This window comes from Passer domesticus, chromosome 5 (genome assembly GCF_036417665.1).
Source record: "Passer domesticus isolate bPasDom1 chromosome 5, bPasDom1.hap1, whole genome shotgun sequence".
Lineage (NCBI taxonomy): Eukaryota > Metazoa > Chordata > Aves > Passeriformes > Passeridae > Passer > Passer domesticus.
Genome location: NC_087478.1, coordinates 19033169 through 19059137, shown reverse-complemented (window position 1 = coordinate 19059137; position 25969 = coordinate 19033169). Strand labels below are relative to the sequence as shown.

Genomic DNA, 25969 nt, shown 5'->3' with positions numbered 1-25969 from the left:
TAGATCTCCATGTTTGGCTCTTTTCTCTAATGATGGTAAAGTTCATCCTCCTGGACACTTATTTTGCTAGTTAATTTAAGTTATATTTTATTACTTTTATATAATTTTCTTCATCAGTCAGCTAAAAAACGAAGCTCAATGCAAAACAAAACAAATCCAGCAAGACTAAATAACATCTTTGAGGTACTATGACATTGGCATAGGTCACCTAATCCTGGTAGACTTTACCTTCACTAGAAGCATTGCATACTTAATAAGTAAACCCATCTACTGACAGGATCTACACTTCCCTTACCAGCATGGTTCAATTCTTCTCCATTTCAGTGCACCATTTTCCCAAGGCTCTTTTAGCTCAAAATTCCAAGTTTTATATAATAGCAGTACAACTTGCAGAGCAACTGAGGCAATCTTTTCACTGTATTCACCACTGTCAAAGGCTCTGCTGAAGGATCAGGGCCACTGTTAAGAACTGCATTTCAGAGATGAAGCTGCCCAGTTACACAAGCGCAGAAAATAATCAGAGACCTAGAAAATTCAGCCTACATGAGAAGTTTGAATAAATGGTAGAGGAGAAGTGTAAAGAATGAAGGCTTAGAGAAGGCATAATCACAGTTTTCAAACACATAAAGGGTTTTTGTGAAGAGACAAGAACAACCCACCTGCTTTCACATCCTTGTTAACCCTTAGGGAGAAGTGTTTCATCTGCAGTACGGAAGATTCAGATGGGATATTAGAATTACAATAACAGTTAAGAGATAGACAGATGGCCTGCAAAATGTTCAGACCTCCATCAATGGAGATTTTTAGGAGAACACAGAATCACAGAGTTATGGACTACTTTGGGTTGGAAGACACCTTGTAAAACTCATCTAGTCTAACTCTCTGTAAAGAGCAGGGGCAGCTACAACTAGATCAGGTTGCTGAGAACCCTGTCCAGCTGGATTTTCAGTATTTCCAGTGATTTACTACCTCTCTGGGTAGCCTGTACCAGTGTATCACCACCCTCATTGTAAGAAATTCCCTCTTACCGACCCTAAACCAACCCTCTTTTAGTTTAAAATACTTACCTCTTGTCCTACAGTAACAAGCCCAGTTAAAATGTTTCTCCCCGTCTTTTTTATAGGCCTCCTTCAGGTACCGAAAAGTCACTCTGGAGCCCTATCTTCTCCAGGCTGAACAACCCCAACTCTCTCAGCCTTTCCTAATAGGAAAGGGGCTCCAGCCCTCTGATCAGCACCGTGCTCCTCCTCTGGGCAAACAAGTTAAGATTTACCTGTAGGTGTATGTGATACTGCTCCAAGCCAGGGCTATGTTCTAAATACCCCAGAAATCCTTTCCAGCTGCCTGGGTCTGTGAACTTCTACACGTGAGGTCACACTGTAGACATGGTCCCAGGAGAAAAACCACAAGTTTCAGAGCACCTTCTGCATTCAGTGGTGACTCTCTGTGTGACAAGTCTTGGGAGGAGGCACCACTCTGGACAAGGAGCTTTTTTGAAGGAAAGAAGTATTCAGAAGTATCAAAAAGGTGATTTTGATACCAAAATCCTGATTTGCCTGTGCCACTGTGCAAGACAGTTCCTTAGCTGATATGATGTGACTGAGTTTTGTTCAGCACTCACAAATTTTATACCAGGCTTTGCGATCTGCTTTCTCAGAGGAGCACAGTTTATGCAAGAATTATTAGAATGAAAAATAGCTGCAGCCTCAACTATTAATCACTTTGGAAATGAAACCCCAGGCTTTCTTGCACTGCATACAGGAAAGGAGTACAAGCACAGACTTGATGCATATACATGTATATATATACACACACATAAAACAGATCCGCTGGAAAATGGAGCATCTGTGTTTTGTATTTGCAGAAACCTACACAAACCCTTACAATTCACTTCAGATTGCATGAGTTCCAGTTATGTGATGTGCCTGTGATAAACACGGGGTTTATTACATCCTGAGTTATTGTCCACAGGAAAATAACTTAATCTTCTAATAAATTAAAACATGAAAAAAAACAGGCATTTTTAAGGCTGATGAAAAGAGGACATTGAGATTTTGCAATATCCTGATGAACTAGAGCTGTTTACTGCAGACAAAAGACAGCAACTGCACTTTGGCTAGTTCTTCGTTGCATCTCTCTGAGGACAAACACCACTTTATTCTGGCCTGAGTCCAAGTGAACCAACCGTTTTCATCAAGAACATTTTTAGATACTCTGACAGAGTGGCAAAGGCACTCCAAATGTGATTAATGGCAATGGGAGATCACAACAAAGGTTAATACTTTTTCAGCTGTTTGCCACTGTTCTCAAACCAGAGATTTGGATGCATACTGGCCACCTATTTCACCTGCTCATGCAGGGCAGTTTTCATATGGCAGATGAAGATTGCACTGGAGTCCTGGTAGGCAAATGTAACTGAGATGTGCAGGGTAATTTAAAGTTTATTAGTCCATCTTCATGCTATTATCTAACCAAAAATCCATTGAGTTGGATATCCCAGGCCTCGGTACAAACCTCATGATTTATGTATGCCAAAAGCTGCTTTCAAATACATTCATCCTTTTACCATCTCCCATGAGCATCAAAATGTCCAGTATGTCTAGCAGGATGCTGTGTATTTATTTTCCATGTTGCTCACAAGGAAAAGCTGCTTTAGCAAACCTACATGGGGTGGCAAGCAGTGCTAAGGAACAGAAGTTTCCCATTCATTACCCCATTCCTTCTCCTCCCTTTGGCAGAAGCAGGTAAGATGTGATTTTTCTACCAACTTCATTGACATGAAAATAACCACTCCTAGAATATGAGCTAATGAGCTAGAAATGTACAAGAACAAAAAAATTGTTCAACACCTTAAAGTGTGGACACTGAAATGCAGCTATTTGACATGCTGAGCTACAACAATGGCACATGATTTATTGATTAGTTGCCATTACATGAGGGAAGCTCGACTAGTCATTTAAAATACACATATTATCTTGGAAATCTTCCTTTGAATAAAAAGATAAAATACAGCTTCTGTTGTAGTAGTCAATAGTTTAATTTTCCTTCTTAACTGAAGTGTCATTTGATGAATTCTTAAAAGGTCTAAATATTTTAAAATTACAAATACTTCTTTAATGCTGTTGTACCATCTTAAACTCCGATTATTTAAGCTGCATTCTAAATTACTATAGTTCAGACACACTTCAATAGTATAAACATAAATTTTCTGCAATATATATTTAGAAAATACTAATCATGCAGTATTTGAGGTTACTGATGTAAAAAGATGCATTATTTCCAGCACAGAAGAGGTAAATCTGATTTTCCACTTTTGAACAGAATGCTGTAATCACAAACAGTTATTTGTAATTGTCTTCCCACAGCCTACATCTCCATAATAAAATGAGTTCAAATTTTAATAGACAATTATATTATTTTTATAAAAATCATTATATAATTTTTTTACAACATAAATATATTTATAGAATCATGCATGGCAGCTAGCTGATCCCAACTCTTCAACCAGTTGAAGAATTACCAATACCACCAAGTGTAAGTATATTGGCTGTGGTTAAAATGAATGGCAGAGCAATGGTTCCAGTGTTTTGCTAGGCAGCTGCCTTAATAAAAGTTGGACATGCTTATTTGTCTGTTTTATACATATACAGATGTGTGTGTATATGTGCTTGTGAAGGGCTTATTTAAGCAACCTAAGAAGAAAGAAAGAAATGGCAGGGCCAAATATTTGTTGTCAATATTTTATATTTTGAAACACCACTAAACTTCCTGATGAAAATTCATAGAAATTTCATTCTTATAATTTTTTTTTTCATTACATTTCTCAAAAAAATCAAGATAGCTTTAAAAAATGCAAGCATTGCCTATATGAACCTCTTCATTAACCAAGGATCTCTTAACCAGGCTCACACACAGCCAGGTGCAACTGGGGCAATGTCAGAACATCAATTCCTGACTGCGAGGGCTGCTACTTGTAATAGTTATGCATATGCATATAGCTGTTGCACACATCCATATAAGGCTTTCTCTGGATTCCACATGGAAATTGTATCCAGTGCCTGCTGCTTTTTTATCTCATACCTTTGTGCAGTAATTTATATCTGTAAAAAGTATATGTAAAACTAAACAAAAGGAAAATTTTGACTGGGTAGCATTTTGCACAGGGGTAAACAAATGTATCAAGTGGGGGTTGGTTAGGAAATACCAAAACCCACTTGCTCTGGGTGGATCAAAGATTTTCTAGCATCAAAAGAAAAAATGAAGGGAATTGCACAGTTAACCTTAGATTATTTCATCCCTAAACATTTTTTTTTCTGGATTGTTGGAAAATGGACACTGAGAAATCCATCAAGTAAAGAACAACCCCAGATGTTTACAAATTGATCTGCTATGTGAGCTTGGTGCAAAGGGCATAAAAATCAGGATGTGCACAGTGACATTTCACAAATCTAATAATAACACTTTAGATTTATCTGGCATTTTTATACAGAAAAAGTAGATCCCAGAGTGATTTATAGACTGTAGAAATATAAATATGTATATTTGGGTCATTTCAGTCACTAGCAGAAGATGATGCAGTGCCCTATCCAAACCAGAAGCAGCAAATGGAGAGCAAAAAATCCTTATATATGCTTTGTTTATATCTTTGTATATAAACTATATCTTTAGTTGGGAGACTAAACCTATTCAGGTAGAATCCTACTTCTTGTGCTTTTTGCTTTCCCATTATTGGTAAAAATTTCTTATAAAGGATGGTGGCAGCATGAGTGTTAGGGCAGGCTGAATCTCAGTGGTTACCCAGTACAGCTGACGAATTGCTGCTTAATGAAGAATAATTCTTTTCCCTTTCTTCCCCTTCCCCATCCTTCAGAAGAGAGTTGAGACATGGGACATCCCCAAGCAGGAGGAAAAGAGGTTGATCAGACATGTGAGCACGCCACAATCAAAACTGTCTGCACACAGAAAGTGCAATTTTCAAAATTTTATAAAGGATTTGATGTTCTTTTTCAGCTGTTTGGGTTGTTCCCAGGTTATCTCCATGACCACGGGGCAACAACCTTCCTTCCTAAAGACTGCGAATCAATCATCTGCCTGTTTATCTGCCCATCAGCCCCTCATAAAAATGTCAGAACACATTGGCTAGTTGCAAACAAATGAATAAAAGAGGCAGAAACCTCAAAGATAATTAAGTTCCGAGGGATTTGTGAGCGTCAGCGACTAGAGACTCGTGTTCCAACACAGAGAGCTGAAGGAGGAGCTGCGCTGTCGGGGGCGGCGCAGGCAGCCGCGCTGAGCGGGCACCGCGCGGCGCTCGGGACCCGCAGCAGCGCCGGGACACCGGACACCAAACAGAGCGGGAGACGAGCCTACCGCAGCCAGGGGGCCGGGAAACCACAGGAAACCTGGCTTCATTAGTTCTGGGGATCGTGGAACAAGGTGTTTTTAACAATAACAGCTGAAAATTCGGCTCTTTTCTACAGGCCTTGAAGGTCTAAGCAGCAGGAACGATACTATGTATGGCTGCATCTTGGACAAAATTCAGAACCGACGGCACTGGGAAGGGAAAGAGGCAGGGAAGAGGCACAGGTGTCACTTTCAGTGAAAAGAAAATAACATGCAGAAAAAAATAGGCAGAGAAAAAAAAATTAGGAGGATACCCTAGGTAGCAACAAATGGGTGATAACAGAGAAAGGAGAGACAGACGAAATGCAGAGGAAGGAAATAAAAAGGAAATTGAAATCTGGACTAGAGTTCTATTCAAACACAGCCCTGTCGTCTGTGTCCTGCTGCTGGAGAAAGAGGGAACAAAGCTTTCTGCCCTGAGCCACACCCTGTGCATGTGCATGACTGCAATGAAGATCCCCAGGAGTCTAGGAAGCTGTTAATCATTCAGTCCTTTACTTGTTGCTATTCTCTCTACATTTAGTATTTGATGTGACCTCTTTACTTCTTTTTCTTTTTTGGTGGATGATGTTAAGAGAAGGAATTAATCCTTCAGTCACAAATGACAGGTTTTGATATGCAGCTGTTTATCTGGGTTCACTGGAGATCTCCCTGTATCACTTCTCCATGAGTCAGAAGGATGGTGTGCCAGTTCCAAGGCAAGGAAGTGCAGAAGACATCTTGTGAATTCTTTTCACCTGTGCAAGTGGGCCAAGTGCCGAATTCAGCATGGAATTCAGTAACCAGAGTGCTGTGGTGCACATTTGTGTCCCAGCTGGCAGAAACATGGGCCAATATGCCACACTGCTGCTTTAGCAGATCCAAATGTGCCTGGCAGAACAGCAACTTATGGAGGGTTAGCAGACAAGACAGTTATCCTGGGGTGGGATGCTGTGTGGCCACCTCAAGATCTAGATCAGCTTCACAATCCCAGTCACACTAGGCAAGGTCAGGTGCACAGCAAGGGATTGTTATGGACTGGATGAGGATTCAGCACAGCTTCACTTCACCAGCTCTTCTTTTGAATTAAATAAACTGTTGCTATTGCTCTGGCTCTGTATATGTTCACAGGCAGGCTTCTTAAAAAAAAAAAAAAAAAAAAAAAAAAAAGTTGTCATGAGGCCAGAGCCACAGGGGCTGAACAGAAGCTGAAGGAAGCTGTGTTGTGAGCTGGGAAGGGGGCAAGGCTTAGATTTAACCTGGGTACAGCCACCTTAAAACAGCAAAAATGTGGCAAGTACAGTTCTGGTCAGTGGTCATCAGATGAAGCAGATGTGGGCTTCTCCCCAGAGTACAGAGGGAAGATCATTAGGTTTGGAGCAGGCAGGGTAGGGGGATGAGTGACAGAGACCCCAGCAAAAGGCCCTGGGGCAGAGTATGATGGAAGGCAGAGATTCACAGCCCAGGGCACAAAGAGAGCTGCCAGGCTGGTAATTCCAGGGCATTCTGCCAAAACTTAGGGTACAACCTGGCCAGAAGCCCAGATGTTGAGAAAGCAGCCTGGAAAGTCAGGTGTTACCAAGCCCATTAGCAGCCTGTGAGTTTCTCCTTACTGGCTTCCTCACAAGGATTGCAGGACGTGACTAACTCCATTTTCCTAGGGAAGTCCCATCTCTCTCTTCAGATTCCCTTTCAGCTTTCCAGTAAGTGAAGAGGTACAGAAGGGGAATCCAGACCTTCTGAAACACTAGAGTTATGCCAGAGCTGTTCTTTCTTATCTTGCAGTGACTAAGCCCAGTCAAGTGAAGAGCAGGAAGGAAGCCAAAAAACAAGGACAAGGGCCTACTGGTAGAGGTTAGCACACTAACTGGGCCAGACTGGCAAAATTCGGCCAGCACAGTCTGCCTCCCCTGGGCAATCCCAAAGGGAAAACCCCACAAAACTCTATATAATGTTTGAATGTTCCCAACCCACTGTTAAGTCTGCAGTGGCACTTTGCACAGACAGGGTCTGAAAGCCACTTTTAACATCTCTTCCAAAAGTATAACTTTATTCTTGCCCAGGTTTTTGGAGCTGATTTTAATTTATTTTTTTATTTGTGGCTGTTTTGAGATGCAAAGGTAACTTTTCAGCAGCTTCCTGTTTGGGAAGCATGGCGTTTAGACCGCCTGTCTCCGGTGTTTTAGTAGGAGCACAACACACAGCATTTAATGAAGCTGCACTCAAAGTGCCAAGAGCAGTTAATTAATTACTCCTTGAAACACTGCTGGTCCACATTTCACTGATGGAAAGTTACAAAGTATAAACATCCTGACCAAAGCTTACCTGAGCCATTATCCTAAGACATCCCTCCTTTAATAGATTATCCTTACATTAGCTATAGTTGAGACAAATGTAACATCTGAACGTGGAGATGCTGCAGCACAGTGATGCCGCGTTCACAACAGGTGGGAAGTGAGCTCTGCAATAACTCTGTTGATCTGTTTATGGAGGAAGGCATGAAAAAATTGCACACAGGCTTTTTAGTAGAGTGCTTGAGCAGAGAGACAACCTGCAGAAATTGTGATTGCAGAGGATTTACCTTACAGGGATAAACCCCAGAGTACTTCAAGTTCAGTAAAAGTGATGCCAGTGACATATTCTGGGCCTCTCATCCACAAGGGTGTACAAGAAGGGAGGAAAAGTCTGGGTGCTCAGAGACGCTGCTCAGGAGATAAGGGGTGGGAATTAAAATGTTCCTTCATGTCCAGGAGCGTCCTCAGAACACCACCGGGATACGACACGTACCCCAAGGCCCTCAGGTACAGACCAGCAGGCAGACCCTTTCCCAGCGGTGCCGTCGCCCCGCTGGAGAGCGCCGCGGAGGCCAAGCGCCGACCCCGGCCCGGAGGCAGTTCCCGGCAGTCCCGCCGCTCCCCGCTCTTCACCCCAAGGGCTCACGGCCGGCCGGGGCTCGGTGCCCGCAGCGCTGGAGCTGCAGCCTCGGCCCGGCCCCGGTCCCCCGGCGGGGCTCGGAGCGGCCCCGGTTCTCCGGGAGCGCTCGGCCCCGCGGGCGGCCCCGCTTCGCCGAGCTGGCCTCTGCCTGGCTGCCGGGCAAAACAAAGCGCAGACAGGGAAAGGAAAACGGGGAGAAAGTACGGCTCCTGCCGCCTCCCAGCCTTCTGCCTGGATCTCCCTGCATGAGACAGCGCTGCAAGCGGATCCTGACCGGGGGCAGGGGGTGGAGAGAGGAGAAGGAGGAGGACGGACAGAGGGAGGGAGGGAGAAAGGGAGGGAGGGAAGGAGGGACGAACGGGAGCCTCTCTCCTTCCCTGGGCTGTTTTTTCAGTTTCCTGTCTCGCATTGTGCTCACAGCGGATATGTGCTGCGCCTACAGGTGTGTCCCCTCCTCGCAGCTTTTCCCCGGCTCCCAAGCGTAGGCTCTGGCTGTCGGGGGGCGGCGGCGGATCGTGACCGCCATGTGATGATTATTTCTCTTGGGGCGGTTTCTCTCTCCTCTCGCTCTCTGCCTCCCCCTCCCTCGCTCCCCGCCGCTCTCGTCCTTCCTCTCGGAGGTGGCCGCAGCCGCTGCCGCCTTCGCGCTGACTCCGGCGGCGGCGGGGCCCGCCGGGAGCATGGGCGGCCGCCGGGGGCTGCCGTAGCGCCTCTGTCCAGCCCACCGCCACCCACCCCGGGCTGCCGGGGCCGCCGCTCCCGCCCGGGCAGCTCGGACGGTCCGTGCCCGCGGGCTGCCTCGCCGGCGCCTGCACCTGTTGAAGGTAACGCAGCCCCAGCCCTGCCGCCGCGCGCCGCGGGATGGGGCGCGGACGGGAGGGGGAAGGCGGAATCCTCGGAGACTTCCCCCAGCTCGGGAGCTGCTGAGTTGTGGGTAGAGCAGCTTCTCTCCTCCTCTGCTGCGGGACCAGGGCCGGGGGTAAGCGGCGAGGGCCGGGGCGGATGGGGCTTTCTACCGCGCTGCCCGTGACCAGATGGTTTTGGTTAAGGGGCTCCCGGGCGGCGGCTCTGGACTCGGAGCGCCTTTCCCAGCCGCCGTGCAGGGCGGGGAGGTGGGGGAGGCGCGGGGAATCGGCTCCTCCCGACCGGCGGCCGGGGTGCGCCGGTGTCCGGCGAGCTCCCTCCGCCCCACTCGATGGAGGCTGGCTGCTCTTCCTGGGAGTTTCGCAACCCCGAGGCGGCCGGGGTCAGCAGCCCCGGTGTCGCGGCTGGCACTGGCCCGGCGCCCACCCCGCGCTCCGCCTGCGCACCGCCGACTCGGGACCTCGTTTGGGATTTTCCTGCAAACGCATTTTGTCTCTTTGCAGAGGCAGCTTTAAACTTTCTTTCCAAACTGTTAATTAGATACACTGTACTTTGCTCATGTTCCGTGGAGGCGAATGGGAGTGCGAGGCTGGAAAGGCTTGTGACTCAAAGCATAGTTATTCGGGAGGTGCAGAACATCTTTGCGTGCCGCGTTCAGACGGGCTGTACCTGTAATTTGTGACTTTGCCTTCTCCGAGACTTCGTCGGTGTTGGTGACATTGGGAGGCAGAAAGGATCTTTAACACTTTGGGTCCTTTCGAGGTTAATCAGACACTCGGTTGAATATACAAAGGAGGAAGTGTAAGTTTATCGCCTCTCTGAAATCTGATGGAAAATAACATTGCTTTTGTCCACGAGTTACAACACCATGGTTCTGTCCTTATTGCTGAGCTCATCATCAAATGATAACTTGCTCGTGAGGGAACTTATTCTTTTGTAACGAAGGCTGTTACCTTGAATGTGATGATGAGCTTATTGAACACCAGAGGGAACTCTGAATAGGTAATTCATTTGAGGGAGATATATGCTTATTTTACTGTTTATGTTCTCATTGCAATGGAATCTAGGAGGAAGCAAAGGTTGGTTAGTAATATGCTGCTGGTATGTACCTAGGATTGATTTCAGTTTTCTTAATAGTTTTTTTCAAAATACATCAATTCTAAATTTGGGCTGAAAAAAATTCTTTTTTTTTTTTCTTTTTTTTCCTTTTTTTCCCCCCCAAAGCTTGAAATGTGCAACTGGTCTTGCAACAGCTATGTACCATGCTATAGGCAAATCAACTGGGAGACCTGTTCACTATTTGCTAGGGAGTGAGATTATACATGCATGTTGGGCTGATGCTTAATGCCCTGCCTGCCTGTCAGGTTGTGAGACAGATCCAGCACACCTGGGTACGGGGGCTGCTGCCTGCAATTGATACACCAGAATAGAACATGCTTCCAGCCAAAACAAAAGGGAGCAAGGAAGGAAGCCTACTTCCAAGCCTAGCATGGCTCATTCTCCTTACCTAGAGCACTTGTGGATCTAAAGCCTAGTGTGATTGCCTGTGAACTAGAAAACAGTCTTTCTTAAAATATATTACTTAAGTACAGAAACTAAATGGTGTCAGTGTTTGGGAAGGAGTTTAAATCATCGGAGATTATTGTAAGAAGCTAGGGTCAACCCATCAAAATGTGATACTGTATTTTGTAGTAACACGAACCCCCCAAAAATGTGCAACTGAAACTTTGGATGTTTGTGATAGTCTGTTACAACAGTGTTGATAATCAGGCTTCTTTGATACTCCTGGATTGTCAACAACATGGGAAGGATAGCACAATAAATACACTTGTGACGCTGACTTTTGCTCCAGAAGCTGATGCATTCAGCTGTTCATCCTGTCCCTTTGCCAGAGATTACTCTGCCATTCAGGGTTATTTGGTATTGAACTTTGAATCTGCCAGAGTTTACAGACAGGCATATGAATGTAAACTGTATTTTATGGCTGTTCACATTAGTGTTGTGAAGTCTGATAGCATGAATCTCCTGTGTATCTCTCTCCTGTGACAGAGGGACAAAGCCAATGGCTGGGGTCAGCTGACTTGAGCTGCAGTTGTGAACCATAGTCCATAAGCATCTAAATTCTTCTGAAATGGCAGGTGTGAGTCCAGTGAAGTACCTCGTACTAGAACTTGGTGGGCAGTGGTGGCGGGGAGGCAGCTCTGCATGAGGAGAAGCTGTGTGACCTTCTTCGTAGGCTGGTCAGCAGCACACAAGGCTCTGGGTTTCAGAAGGATGTAGTAGATGGTGCTGACCTGATCAGCTCTCTCTTCCTCTCCTCCTTCATCCATTCTAGAAATCTAAAAGTGATCCAAGATTTTGTGTTCTTTTATCTAAGACTTTCTTAGTTCATCTTACTTGAGGACTTGTTATGTAAAATATCCTCACTCAGGGCACAGCATTGCTCTGCCTGAATTTTCTACAGATGATATTGGAAGTTGGATAAAGGTTTTGTATAGCTTTATAAAACTGGGAGTTGTTTGCCTTGCATGCAGAAGATCACTAAGGACAAATTACATTTTGAAGGGAGACCTGTTCATGAATGCCTATTAAGAGCAAAAAAGTCCCACTTAATTTTGCAAATGGGTTTGGATTCTGGGTCAGTTTTGAGAAAAAGATTTGCACATTTATTTATTTTTATGAAGATGTAATACTAAGCATTTATATTTTTGGAATGGCTATAATTTGGAAAATTTCATATATTTTAAATTATTTATTGTATGAAGCACTGAATGAAGATATTTGTTACACTGGTGCCACATTCAGAATATTGAATTACAATTGTAAAATTAAGGTAACAAGCTTAAATTGGGGTTTGCAACTTTAAGCTCTTGCCAGCAAGCAGTTAATGGCAACATTAACTGCTAGAAAAGTAATTGCTACCGTTCTTTTACTGTCATTTTGTTCTCACTCTCCTCCAGTCAGCCTGTTCCACAGAGATATCATGAATATTCACCGAAATAGCTTGGCATTGTCACTTATGCAATTTCTCATCAGATCCAATGTGTTGATGAGCTAATGTGCACTTGATTAAATGTACTTGATTTATGCAAACAAAAACTCTAGGTCCTTCTTGAAGGAAAGTTAGCACCTGCACAGCTATTAGTGAGATGAGAGTCTAAATAATTATGATGAAATTAAGTAAACAAACAACCTCGATGTGGTATTCCTCCTACTCCTTCACTTTTACCTTTTTGTTCAACTCAGTAGTGGATATTTGTTTTGGCTTTTCTTGCAGGTTTTCTTATGCACCATAGGAAATTGTAAAGCTCAGCTTATAGTGGAGGGTCTATTTAAATGGCTTCTGCTAGAGAAAGAAACCCCAAACAAACAAGAAAAAGAATATTATTAGTTGTAATAAGGCCAGGGATAACTAGGATTAGTGGAGTATTATTTAAAGAGTTTTGTTTAAATATGAGTCTGACTTGGATTTGACATTGGTCAGTTAATCCTTGTTGAAAATAAAATCACATAGCCTGAGTAAGTGATTGAGGGGGGGTGTCTGTTGTGACAAAACCAAAAACTTTGTATTTGGAAAGTATGTTGTTTAGCCTTTTACTTTTTAATTGATCAAACACATTTAGAAATAAGGAGTTCAAAATAGACATTTTATTTAATGATCAGTGGCTTAATGGTACAAAAAGTTCTCTGTCTATAAAACTGATCAAATCTGGCTACAAAAGGAGACCTGGAGTCCTTGGCCTCTGCTGCTCTGGAGGCAGCAGAGGACGGATGGAGGAGGAGAGGACACATGTTTGCCCAAGCCCTGGTGCAACCAGAGAGACTGGAAAACTGTTCAGGGGATCTTGTGGACCTGGGGCTTACTTTCTTTAGGCAGATAGTAATTTAGTTATCTGTTAAAATCAAGTATTCCTGTTTCTGTCTCTGCAGTCGAGTCTCTGGAAATATATAATTTTTTGAACTCTCTGGGTTTCCATCTCAGGTGGTTGAGGGAATACTTAGTTGTTGTAATGTCTAAAATGTCTGTGCTTAATAAATTTTACTAATAATTATTTTAAAAACTCTCAGTGTCAGTGTGATGGTCAGCCCCTGCTTCACTGCTCAGCTTTACACTACCATAATGCAGGACAGAGTTTGCCCTCAGGAATGTGTCAGCAGAGCTGTGGTCACCAGCCACGTGCTTGTAGGGACACTTGGTTTCCCTTTGGAATTCAGCTTCTGGGAGCTGGCGCCAGCACGGATTGATGATTAGCACCACGCTGAGTTCCCCAGGCTCGTCAGCCTCCGTACGCATCAGGGGACAGAGTCCACCTGGCACCTTCTGAAACACTTCTGACCTTGCTCCACCTTTGTAGTTAGCTTCCAAGTTTCTGCCTTTGTAGTTTCACTTTTGACATGCCCCCGGTCAAAAAGCTTTGCAATTCTGCAAACAAGTGAATTTAGTAGTTGATTTATTCAATCAAAGAGTGTCTTCAAGAAGTTAGTTATCCAATTAAAACCTTATTCCTAGTGTTTCAGTTGTTTTCTTGTTAACTGGCGTCACTAGTTTAAGACCACAAGTAAAAAATGAAGGCAATCAGTCTTCCTGACTTACCTCTGGGCCCAGCAAGATCATAGCACAGATCCTCCTGGGAGCTACATGAAAGCACGTGGGAACGAAGGAGGTCATTTGTAACAGGCAAAATGGCTTCAATATGGACAAACTGTGCCTGACAAATCTGATAGCCTTCTGTGACCAGCTTACAGTGTTGGGGGATAAAGGAAGAGCAACCAATGTCATCTGCCTGGACTTGTGCAAAGTTTCACATTGTCCCACATGGTATAGTTGTCGAAGCTGGAGAGACATGGATTTGACAGATGGACTCTCAGCTTATAAGGAATTGGCTGGATGGTTATACTCAAAGAGCTGTAGTGAATGGCATGATGACCATTGGTGTTCCAGTGGTGTTCCTCAGGGATCAGTATTGAAATCAGCACTTTTTGACAGCTTTGTTCATGACGTGGATAGTGGGATTGAGTGCACCCTCAGCAAGTTTCCCAGTGACACCAGGCTGTGGGGTGCAGTGACATGCTGGAGGAAAGCAATGCCATTGTGAGGAATCTGGACAGGCTTGAGAGGTGGGCCTGTGCAAAGCTCATGAAGTTCAGCAGGGCCAAGTTCCTGCCCTGGGTTGGGGAAATCCCAAGCACAAGTACAGGCTGGATGGAGAATTAATTGAGAGCAGCCCCAAGGATGGGAACTTGGGGGCTGTTGATTAACAAGAAAGTCAACATGACCCATCAATGCAGACTTGCAGCCCAGAAAGCCAACTGTGTTCTGGGCTGTATTGGAGAAGCCTGGCCAGCAGCTTGACAGCAACATAAGATGGTTGTGGCACTGTTGGAGTAGTCCAGAGGAGGGCCATGAAGATGAGTGGGCTGAAGCACCTCTCCTGTGGAGACAGGCTGAGAGGCTTAGGGGTGTTCTGCCCAGAAAAGAGAAGGCTTTGGGGCGATCTAACTGGCTTTCCAATACCTGAAGGGAACTAACAGGAAAGATAGGGCAAGACTATTTACAAAAGCATGTAGTGACAGGACAAGGAGGGATGGGTTCAAATTGAAAGAGAGTAGGTTAGATTAGCTATTAGGGAAAAATCTGTAGAGTGAAGGTGGTGAGGCACTGGAACAGGTTGTGCAGGGAAGCTGTGAGTGAATGCCCCATCCCTGGATATGGCCAGGGTGAGGTTGGATGGGGCTTTGAGTAGCCTAGTCTAGTGGAAGGTATCCAGGAGTGCTAGAATGAGATGATCTTTGAGGTCTCTTCCAACCCAAACCTTTCTCTGATTCTATGATTTACATAATTTGCAGTGAATGGCCTTGGTATTACTTGACAATCAGTTATCTTCATGTTGCAGATATATTTTTTTCTGCCTTCTCAATCTTACAATAATCCAGGAAGCTGTAGAAAAACTTTGCACCTGAGATGTCCTAATTCTGTGCTGTACCTTCAAGTAGACTCATCACAGCCACTCTTCCAGATTAGGTACATGGAAACTGCCTGTGAACAACATGATTTTAAATAAAAATCCATGAGATGTTCAGCACTTAAATTGAATTGTACCAGAACTTACTTTTTTTAACAAGGTATGTTCATGCTAATTGCTGAACAGACCTGGCTAGCATATTTCTAGTTAAACTGGATTAGGTCTGCATGTTGACTTGGACTGAAGGACGCTCTCATAAACCTGATGCTAATCGTGCTGTATCTAGAGGAATTGTTAATGATAGCTCTGTGTCTTAGAGAAGGAATGCAGAAAGCTTAATGTTCTCTCTCTCTCTACTTACTGACTGTGTTTTAAATATGTAAAAATTTGAGGGGTGAACTCCTCACATCTTTTTCCCCAGGCCTCTTGTTTATATTCTAGATAGTTTAAGAAGAGATATTATCTCTTTCTGACGTCTAAGAGTTGTATATAAAGAAGATCTAGTTCTTACATTCCTATTGGCATCACTGTTTAGAATTTATGAAGGACCATTTTTTTTAACCAATGTTTGCTCTGTAGGAAAATTGTTATTGGTCAAATGTATTCAGCCACAGGGAGAAAGCAGAGGGCTGAAAATATAAACCAAATTGATCTGGTAAAAAGGGTGCAACTGAAATACAAGGTGAAGTTTATCATCGTGAATGAGGACAAGTTAGTCATCTTTTGCTGGGATTTAAACTAGGCCTGCAAAGCAAATAAAAGCTTCTTCTTTCCTGAAGATACAGGGCACTTGGAATGGTTAATAGTAGAAGGGTATGATCTCCTTCAGCTTCAGTTAGTTAGTTAATCTCCCTTTAAGTGATCTGATTATGCTCATAGCAGCTGGAAGTCCAAAATATGCAATATCTCTCTTAAATATATCAGAAGAACATTTATTTGGCCTTCCTTAGTGTATTGTCATAGTGTATGTTGAACTTACATGCTATCTTTATTGAATCAGTTTGGGACAAATTGGTATAAACTTAATGTTGGGCCTGTTGAATTGTAGGGCAATAAAAGCAGTAATTTGACCTCTTCTATTTCCAGTCTTTTATGATTAAGTAGTTTAAAAGCTGTGAAATTTTTTTCTGTGCAGTTTTAACACGCATCATCAGCAACTGGAACTTTTCCCTCATGAACTAACACCTCATGTAAACTGCAGTTGTGGTTATGATGTGTGCACATCTCCCATATGGGTATATGTGGGTGACTTTGAGGTTTCCTTTTCCCCCACACATGTCAGATGGCAATGGTTTTGTCTGAAAAGCTTCTACACAGACAGGAAGTGTCTTTGCGAGTACTTTTAAGAAGTTTTTCAAGAGTCAGTAACTCTGCAACCACAAAGCTGGCTTCATGGCTCGGATTATGCATGTGCTGTGTGGTCCAGGTGTTGTCACCTTCTGCCTCCCCAAGCTGTTAAGATAAAAAACCATAAGACTTTATTTGCCTTGGCAATCCAAAGTCCTAAGTGGTGGTATGAATTTATGTATTAGTAGGTTGGATAAAACTCTGGAGAGGTGACATCTCTGTTTATTAACAGATGGCTTCTTGGTTTGACATTTAACTGGGGGAAGATCTGTAAGCATTTCACAGTCCATTGTGCATTTAATTTGTTATTCGGTAACATTGATGAAAATGCAGGGCAATATCTTTGTGGGCTTTTTTTAAAATTTTTTGATTGAGGGTTTTTTCTTTGATTTTGGGTTTTGTTTGGGGTTTTTTGAGATTGTCATCTATAGTTTAAGGTCAGTGGAACTGTCAAGTCTCACAACTGTTTGAACACCTCATTTGGCTATTGCTCATGGGCCAAACAAATTCTGGGACTAAAGCATATTTTACCTTGAACATTCTGAGAAAAAAAGAATCCACCTTTAAGAGTTTGTTCCCATTTGGTTTTGCCTTTTCAGAATTTCATCTTGTTTCTAACAATAGCCTTTTATGGTTTTAAATTGCATCTGTTCATGCCTTTTAAGTTTTCTTGTGGCTGTATTAAAGACTTTTTGTTGCTGATAATTTTTTTTCCTTAAAGATGATCAAGTAAACTGTCAGTTGTCTGGGTGGCTTATCAAAAGGACTGAACCTTTAAATCTGATTATACATAATGCTTTTTACCTCCCCCTCCCCCCCAGATGTTAATTGCTTTTGTAGCTCTACTTTGCATGTTCTGTAATCTTCAACATCACTTTTTGAGCATCAGCCATGGAACTGGGCAGAGTATTTCAGTGTTACTCTTGCCCCATGCTACCCCAATCATTATTTCCATTCACTCTTATATCTTTGAACCCAGGAGCCACCTTAGCCCTTCTAATAACAGCAGAAGCTCTGCTTGTGATGCTTAGCTGTGAGGCTGTGTTGACCTTATCCCTTTTGCTTTCCTTGCTTCAGAGGTCACAGTTCTCTGATCTGCAAACTTTACCTGCATCCCTTGTTACTAGATATATATCTGCATTCAGGTATCTTAAGATTGTTTTGGTTGGAATGAGCACAGTTTAGCAAGTAATTGTGTTAACTCTATGATTTGCCTTCTTTATTTCTTATGTTACTAAACCATGTAATCTCTTAATTTTACCATAAAGGACTTGCTTATTTCCAGGTAGCTAATAAAACACTTCGCTAATGTAGAGCATAATCCCAGTAATTTTGAACTGCAAAAGAAGCATTACAGTTGCATTGTGATGTTACTTATGATAGATTTTCTGAGATCTTGAAGTTAACTAATTTTTACATATTTGTCCTGTATGTTTTGATGTCCTGTTTTTAAAATCCCAATGATCTGATATCTGTTGCTTATGTCGCATCTTTAAGCTTTCAGTTGCTGCAAAAGCCTTCAATGTGATGCCAAAGCAATAGACTTCACCATCCTTACTCTTATAAAGATAAAAATGAGGAACTTTCTGCAAAGCCTTAAGATGTCAGCTCCAAAATGATTCCTCACTTAGGATGCCCATAGACCCCCTGAGCAAGCTCTTTATGTTTGATTGTGCATATTGCCTAGTCCCTTGTCTTATGTGTTCTCTGAAGCATCTGTTCTGTGTCTCTTCCAGCAGGAGCAAGTGCACATCAAAAGGCATTTCATCCCGGACCCTATTTGCACAGAAGCCTGAGCCCCAAGAAATCCCTTTCACTAGCAACGCTTGTGCTGCTCAGGTGGGCTAAAAACTCTTTTTGGACTGAGGGTTTTGTTTTTACCTCCATTTCTTCTTCCAAAGTGTTGTGCTGCTTGCTTGAGAAGGAGGAGTTTCTTGTGTAGAGCACTGCACTGCTTGGTGCAGCAAGATGAGAGATGTCTGTGGGATATCTGTACTTTAGGGTTTAGGTTGAAATGTTACCGCCTCAAATTTAGTGTAATAATCTGGCATGAAAATGTACTTACTTTGTAATTGTCCTGGATGCTGTCTGATTCCACAGTGATTTTTATGCATAGTTTTGTGTGTCCTGGACCTGTGGTGTAATAGGACATTAAGCAACTTGTGGGTGTGAATCAGCTCAAAGTTAACTTAGTAATCAAAAGGTAGTATCTCAATTGCTCAGAGTAACGCTTTCCACTTCACTTTTGCAATGTTTTGCTTGTTGCCACTGTTCAAATTTAAATGCCTATTTACTTTTCCCAGTTGTAGCAATTAGCTATTCTCTTTTAATTTTGATCCTGATGCCTGTAAAATGAGTAAATATAAACAGCATTCTTGAAACTAAACTCTTCATGCTATTTTCTCCTACTGATAATTTGAAGAGGCAGACTGTGTTTCCTGTTGTCTGTGTCTTAATTAATCTACTTGAATTATACTTGAACAGGAACTCTGATACCAGAAGAGGGTTTAGCAGCCTTGGAAGTTAGGAGTTTATGAATGAGGCAGTGCTGAAGAGTTACTTTATGTTATTACTTTGCTTGTTGGTAAAAGAAGGTGTTTGTAAACTTGTGGCCAGAAATGGTTACATACTCACATCCTTTCCCTCCCTCTTGGAGACTTTTCTATTTTCTCAGACCTTTCCCATGTGATAACTTGGCATGGATAGACAGGTCTCTGTCCCAAACTGAGATGCTCCAACACCATGCTAATAATTCAGTGGAATCAGTCAGATGAAACTGGCATACTTACTGGAATACCAGAAGTCTGGGCTTGATTGTGAGTAGGTTTGGTGCCCAGTCTACCATCTATGGAAGCCACTGTAGCAGTGGGGTGCTGTAGGTTTCTTCACTGGGGACTTCAGCATGGTGGTTTTGTTGCTGTCTTTAGCAAGCAATTTAATTTCTCTGTGATTTTGTGGTGTGTTTTGTTTTGTTGGGGGGGAGGGGTGTGGGTGGGTGTGGGTTTTGTTGTTGGTTTGTTTTTTTGCTTTTTTCATTGCTTCACTTTGTGGAATTTTGGGAAATCTGTAGAGAAAAGCACAATTTGGTGGTATTTTTGTCAAGTATAAGTAGGGCAAGTAGATGCTGCAGCATTCCTTCTTGACCAGAAAGAATAGGGACCTGGTAATTCTCTTAAATTATCCCATGTTGCTTTCCCAAAAGCCCCTATGCAAAAGTAAACCTTGCATCCCAGATTTCCTGGCTTGAACAGAGCCTCCTACAAAGCACTTTCACATTGGGCTCTGTATCCATGAGTTGACTTGGCAGGAGGGAGCATTTTTGTTCCAAGCGGGTTAGCAGCGGGCACAGACCATCATTCAATGATATGAAATCTTCAGTGGCAGCTCTGCTGTAAGTAGTTCCTGCCATCAGTGGCCAGTACCTGCTTGGTTGTGCTGCCATGCTGTTGTGTGGAGCTGGGCTGTGAGCGAGACAGGAGAGTTGATCCAGCATTAGACTGTATTTTATGTAGCTGTTATAGGGCTTTGGAAAATAGTATTTAGACGTTTCCCTTCATCTCTGCTGTATTTCACAGCATGGCTGGGCAAACACATGATAATTTGCAGTGTTGGACTGAGAAGCTGGAAGGCAATCCCCACACCCTGCCCATTAAAAAAAAAAAAAAAAAAAAGAAGAGGAGGATTCAAGACCTGCTTAAAGTAATTTTGTTGCCAAGTTCTTTGTGTTATCAAGCCCCGCCTGTGTCTGTAGCGCTCTTCCCTTCCTGCTGGTCCCATCTTGGGTGGCCCTATTAGTCAGGGAAGAAGAGGCTTTTGCAAACAGAGTTAGGGTGTTGAGTTTGTACTTTCAATAGCAGCTAGGCTCCTGTGTAGCTGTTCTTTCGTTTCAAGTAAAACGAGGTGGCTTTAAACTAAATACAACCCTTTTACCTAGATCTGGCTAGTGCCCTTATTCTCTCTGGTGCTCTAAATATTGTGTCCATGTGCACTTTGTGAGGAAGCTTTTTTGGTGTCGGCTTTCTTTCTCAGCTGATGGCCTCCAGTGCACTGCTAGCACTCTCCTGAAGCATTAACCATGCAGAGAGTCACTTCCTTTCCCCTCTTACCTCAGTTTAAAAGACTTTGCTCTTGAATCTTGTAAATGGGGTGATAATTTCAAAGCAAACAGCTTCCAGTCCTTTCTTGCCAACTTTTGCCCACAAGGTATGCAAAGTAAACAGAGCAGTTAGGAAATTAGTTATGTGCTTTCCCTCCTAGTGCAAGGCATCCCAGGATGGGTCCTGGCCCTCTAAGTAATGAATAAAGGGAGAGATGGAGAACTGGCATGCCCGAGTTGCATTTTAATGTATGGAGCCATTTCACAGATCATTCATATTTTACAAGCTTTAGGAAAACCTTGTAAAATGTTAGGCTTTAAAAAATCTCTACTATTCATGTATTGAACATAAAAGTGTTTTATTGCTTGCAGTAGAGAAAGAAAACTGAAATATCTAGGATGGGCTAAAAGAAATACAGAGAATCTTCTTCACATGTGAAAAAATAACTTTGAAGCAGACTTTACCTAAATACAAGGAAGATTCTTACCTCTGGTATGCTTTTGGAGGGAGCTTAGAAAGATTTTCTAGTGCCACCATGATGTTTATAGGTTTGATTTGGAAACTGTGAGTCTGGATGCTGTAATGGTGGGTATGCAGCAGTTACAGGGTCCAATACCTATAACAGGATATGCAGATGCCATTTTGGTGTATTTATTAAAAGGAGACAAGTCTAGGCAACTATTGAAAAATATGACTTTGAAAAAGTTGACAAATAAATGGTTAATTCTTAATTTATTTAGCTCCATCCTAGGTATTGAACAGTCTTTAATAATTGACCTATAGGGAAACTTGTTAAATGTGAAAATGAGACTTCAGGTTATCAACAGAGAGGCTTAGCTTCAAGGTGATGGTGAGGCTGTAAAGGGGAAAAACAGTATGCAATCTCCTTCAAATGAGATAGGGTAGGTCCCAAGAGTACAAGGGCTGCGGGAATTCAAATCAACAGTTGAGCTATAATCTGAGGCAATGGATACAAACACAACTTCCATTTTATGCTCATGCATGTGACAGCACAAGCAGGAAGCTGGAGCTCTCCTGGTCCCAAAAGAAGATCCTTCATTATCAATTTTACTTCCTTGGCATGACTCAAAGGACAGTATGATAACAATCCATAGTGGTACTCCTTCACACATTTCTATCCACTTCATAAAAGTAGCTCTATGCATGGAGTGCATATCCACTCCTTTTTAGAAACAGGATCTCTGTTTTAAAAAATTATATAAAATTGAACTTATTATATACAATATGTATAATATATTTTATAGTTGCTATTGATGGTTTTTAAAGGAAAGTATGCTCTGTCTTATGGAAACTTTCCTTTCATGTTTCCCAACTGAAGGTTATGAAATTCTCTGAAGATGGGTTTTTTTCTACAGAAATTCCTTGAGTTCCGTGGATGTTAACTCAAAACACCTGAAAGAATGTAACATATCTGTCTTCTGGAGTATTTCATTTGTACTCGTGCCAAAAGCAGAGCGGCAAACTCGGCTGCAAGGGCCTCGTTTGGCTGAACTTGTAGTCCCTAGAATATATAAGATTTTTTTAAAACATAGATTTAATGCTAAGCTCTTATATTTACTGGAGAGAGAGGAAATATTACAATTTGAGTAAATTTTTAAAGTAATTTATATATATATTAGCCACAGGAAAGGATAATATGTTCCTGGAATAATTTCTTTTTAAATAGCTGCACTTTAATGCAGCATGAACTCAAACATTCCAAACCACACAATTTTTTGCTCTTTAGTTCAAATAAACCTTACCTCAGTTCACATATATATTTATTTTCCTGAGTGAAATTATGAATATCCTCTTTACAAACCAAAAAGAGAAGCTGTTGAATTAGCTTCTGCTTGGTGTAGCTCCCTTTAATGCAGACATTGCTTTATAAGATTTGATTCAGCATCTGCTTTTTACCTGTGAATCCTTAATGAAGTTAAAGCTGTCCTGGTAATACAATTACAAATGTGATGCAAATTGCAATGCAAAGCCAGGAGATTGTCGGCCCAGAAACTTTGTGTATGAGCTGCAAATTATCAGAGTAACCTTCTTTTCAGTACATACCCATTCCCATTCTTTGCCCATCTCCTGGGAAAGAAAAGGCAGAGAAATTACAATCTCTCCCAAAAACCAATGGGAGAGATTGTAACTTTCTGGCTCTACTTGGTGCAAAGATTAACAAACCACATAGGAGTCCAGATTTTTTATTTTTTGTCATTGTGTGGCTGTTTGAATGGCTTTCCTCTTGCTCTGTGGGCGACAGAAGGCATTGTCTTATCTACTTCTCTGTCACATTTGCAATAGCCTTGCTTTTTCTTCAGACTGGGCCTGTTAAGTATAGTGGGGATAGTATAGTTTTCATCTTCTCATCTGGAGAAACCTGGCAACAGACTGCTGAATTATGGGAAGGTTGACTAATGGGAGTAGTCCTTGCAGTAGCTTTATATTATTTGGCTGTTTGAAGAGAGGATTAAAAACTTGGTGTCATCTAATTTAGGTATTATCTTTGTGGTATGAGGCTGCATGTGAAAGTTTGAGAATGCTGGAATATTTTTCTTGTTTCTAACTTTAGCTGTAAATATCTGTGGCCTACTTAATATTAACCTGTGTGCTTCAAAATGAATAGCAGATTACAAGAAAATCAGATTGCTTTCTTCAAGTAAGCTGTTGGGAAACTCAAGACATTCAGAGAAGGTGAATTAACTGAAGGTGTGGAAATGGAGTACACCAAACCTCAAGCTACCTGCAGGGCACTCTTGAGAGAGAAATGAGTACTCTTGAGAAAGAAATTGACTTTCTACTCTGTGACGATGGAGGAAGCATCATGCTGACTCATCTTCCCACCTGGGAGTTGTTCTTCAATGGAGAGGTCTATCGTTAGATCTTTTTCAGGAAATGAGGTGGCTGCCATTTATCAGGAGAGGAAAGTGAAAGATGGATCTGTTACTTACTTGCTCAGGATCAGAACTGCAGAATTTTTTCCCCAGGCCTGCATATCCAGGAGTAAAAATTGTGTGTCCAAACAATTTTGTTCAGAGACCCTCCAGTGTCTCCTTCTGCAGAGTGACCCTCAAGTGGTGTTTTGGATCTATTTTGTACATAAATTGTATAAATTCAACTAATGAGATCACACAGATGTTATACAGAGTGCATTTTTATGCAACAATATTGAACTATGAATCTGTACTGCTGGGTCCAGTTAAAATAAAGTATTACTACATCAGTCATGAGCAGAGACATGTGAAGGAAATCCTTTGCTAGCATTCCTAGGGAATGCTGCAAATGCTTCACTGTTCCTGGAGTGCAAAATCATTTCTCCCTCCTAAAAAGCATCCAAATGCTTTTAATATTGACCTGGAGATTAAAAAAGCTCCAACAACGAAGTGTACAGCTAGCATTCTATTACTGTATTGAGTAGCTATTAATATGGCTGCTGCGGGAGATGGGGCAGGAAGGGAAGCATGGCTGCCTATAACTGCAAGCATAACAGCTTCTAAAGTTTTAAAATGCTCCTTCTGCCTCCTCACACATGCATGCTACCTGCCATCCTATGTTTGTATTTGGTATGTTGATTTGGGAAATATTTGATTTGACGCTACAGCACATCTTGAGGAACCAGCTGTACAGAATATTAATATCTGATCTTATTTCATTAATATCAATTTCAGGCCTGCATTCCAGAGAGGGTTAATATTAAGCTGGTTTTAATCACAGCAATATTTTCCAGATTCCTAGACAAAATGCACCAGCTGGTTTGCACTAAATTTTACAGTGCAGGAGACAAGAAACAGGCTTCCTCACAGAGAGGGAACGTGGCAGTGTAAGTCCTGGGAGCATGGGGAGGTTTCAAGCATGGGGCAGGATATCTTGCTTTCACAGTGAGGTCTGGTAAGGGCAACACTGAAAACCAGAGGGACACCTAGTCTTGGCTGTGCTCTCACCTTGGTTTCTGATGTTGTTGCTCACCTCAGGCTCTTTGCTCTGATCCCACCTTGGCTCTCTTTTTGACTTGTGTTTCTCTCTCATGGCGAGTGACAAGCTTTCAGGAAGGATGCGTTTCTGGGCTGGCTTGTGGCTGTCCACTCCACTCCCTGCATCCCACCTAAAGCAGAAGTGGTTGTACAACCACTTGCTGGAAGTTGGAGGAAGCATTGCAATGCCTGATCTCCTGTGAAACCACTAAATGAGGTCATGAGACATTAATTTATTTTTTTTTAACAATTCAGATATGCAGCCTTGGAAGAAGTGAATGAACCATAGCTTCCTTTTTTTCCTCCACTTTTTTCTACCACATAAAATAGCATAATTAAATAGCAGCTATATTGTTTTACAAATGCCTCTATGCGTGAAATTGGTGTGCTTCCCAAAAAAGCCCTAAAACTGAAAGACTCTATACTGTTTGTTACAGTGAGTTAGGCCTGTGACATTCTATCCTCTGAGAAATATTCCTGCATAGAATCTAGTTATCCAGTTCATCAACATGCATAATTTCTTCCACTACTCCTAGCTTTGAGTCGAGATTGGATTTTGTGAAGATGTCTGCAGAGGAGTTTTATGTATGGAGCTGTATGAAAAGAAAAGGTTAAAAACTGTGGTTGCAGCAGCCGTGAAAAGCTATAGCATAAATGTTCACTGCTTTAAAATATGAAAAAAACTGGTGTCTTTTAAATATCAAAGGGATTAGTATTAATCCAGCACTTGTGATTTTCTTAAATCATGTTATTTGCATAATAATACTCACCACCTGCTATATCTTCAAAGCGCTTTTCAGACATTAACTAATTGATCTTTGTAACACCCCTGTGATGTAAAGACCTGTTATTATCCCCAGTCTGCAGATGTAGAAACCAAGACCCAGAATAGTTGAAGGAACTTGTTGGGCACAGGGCTGAGGCAGTGACATCGAGGGTGCCTTATCTCTATTGTCCTGTCTTCTGGCAATTCCCACTTGCAGCACTTCCAGGGGCAGCTACAATTTCTTCTTGACTATCTTTAGGAACAAAAATTAAACCAATTTATATTTTTGTGTGTTTGGAGGAATATTGTTGGGGGATGTTTGTTTGTTTTGATTTTGAGGGTCATCTGCTAAATGATTTTGCTTTTGTTTTTACTTGCCCTGTAGTCAAGACAGATAAGACAAAAAAGCTTCTTATGTCTTCTTTTGTCTGTGTGCACCACAGTGAACATTGAGAGCTTTTGAGCACTTTGTTCAGGACTCAGTATGGTCTTGTTAAAACAAAAAGATCCATCTCAATATGAGAAAGAAGAAGGTAAAGAAATTTACACTGAGGGTGGCAGAGCACTGGAACAGGCTGGCCAGGGAGGCTGTGGAGTCTCCCTCTCAGGAGACATTCAAACCCACCTGGACCTGTTTGTGTGTAA

General features: G+C 42.3%; 1 protein-coding gene and 1 long non-coding RNA gene across 10 annotated transcripts in view; one reads left to right on the top strand and one right to left on the bottom strand.

Annotated features, from left to right (window-relative positions):
• Nucleotides 1–7191: 7191 nt before the first annotated feature.
• On the bottom strand, nucleotides 7192–8765 carry LOC135301776 (uncharacterized). Its single transcript, XR_010363509.1, has 2 exons — nucleotides 7964–8765; nucleotides 7192–7862 (listed from the first exon to the last, which is right to left on the bottom strand). It is a non-coding gene; the product is annotated as an uncharacterized LOC135301776 (long non-coding RNA).
• Nucleotides 8651–25969, top strand: part of PLXNB2 (plexin B2) — a 249411-nt gene continuing 232092 nt past the window's right edge. For 4 of the 9 annotated variants that reach the window (XM_064422211.1, XM_064422201.1, XM_064422210.1 and 1 more), the window contains exons 1-2: nucleotides 8651–8758; nucleotides 18227–18329. The gene's annotated coding sequence lies outside the window, so the exon portion shown is untranslated. Of the gene's footprint in view, nucleotides 8759–8923; nucleotides 9141–9273; nucleotides 9296–18226; nucleotides 18330–25969 lie in introns of those variants that run through there. The other 5 variants (XM_064422203.1, XM_064422202.1, XM_064422204.1 and 2 more) reach the window with 5 other exon arrangements.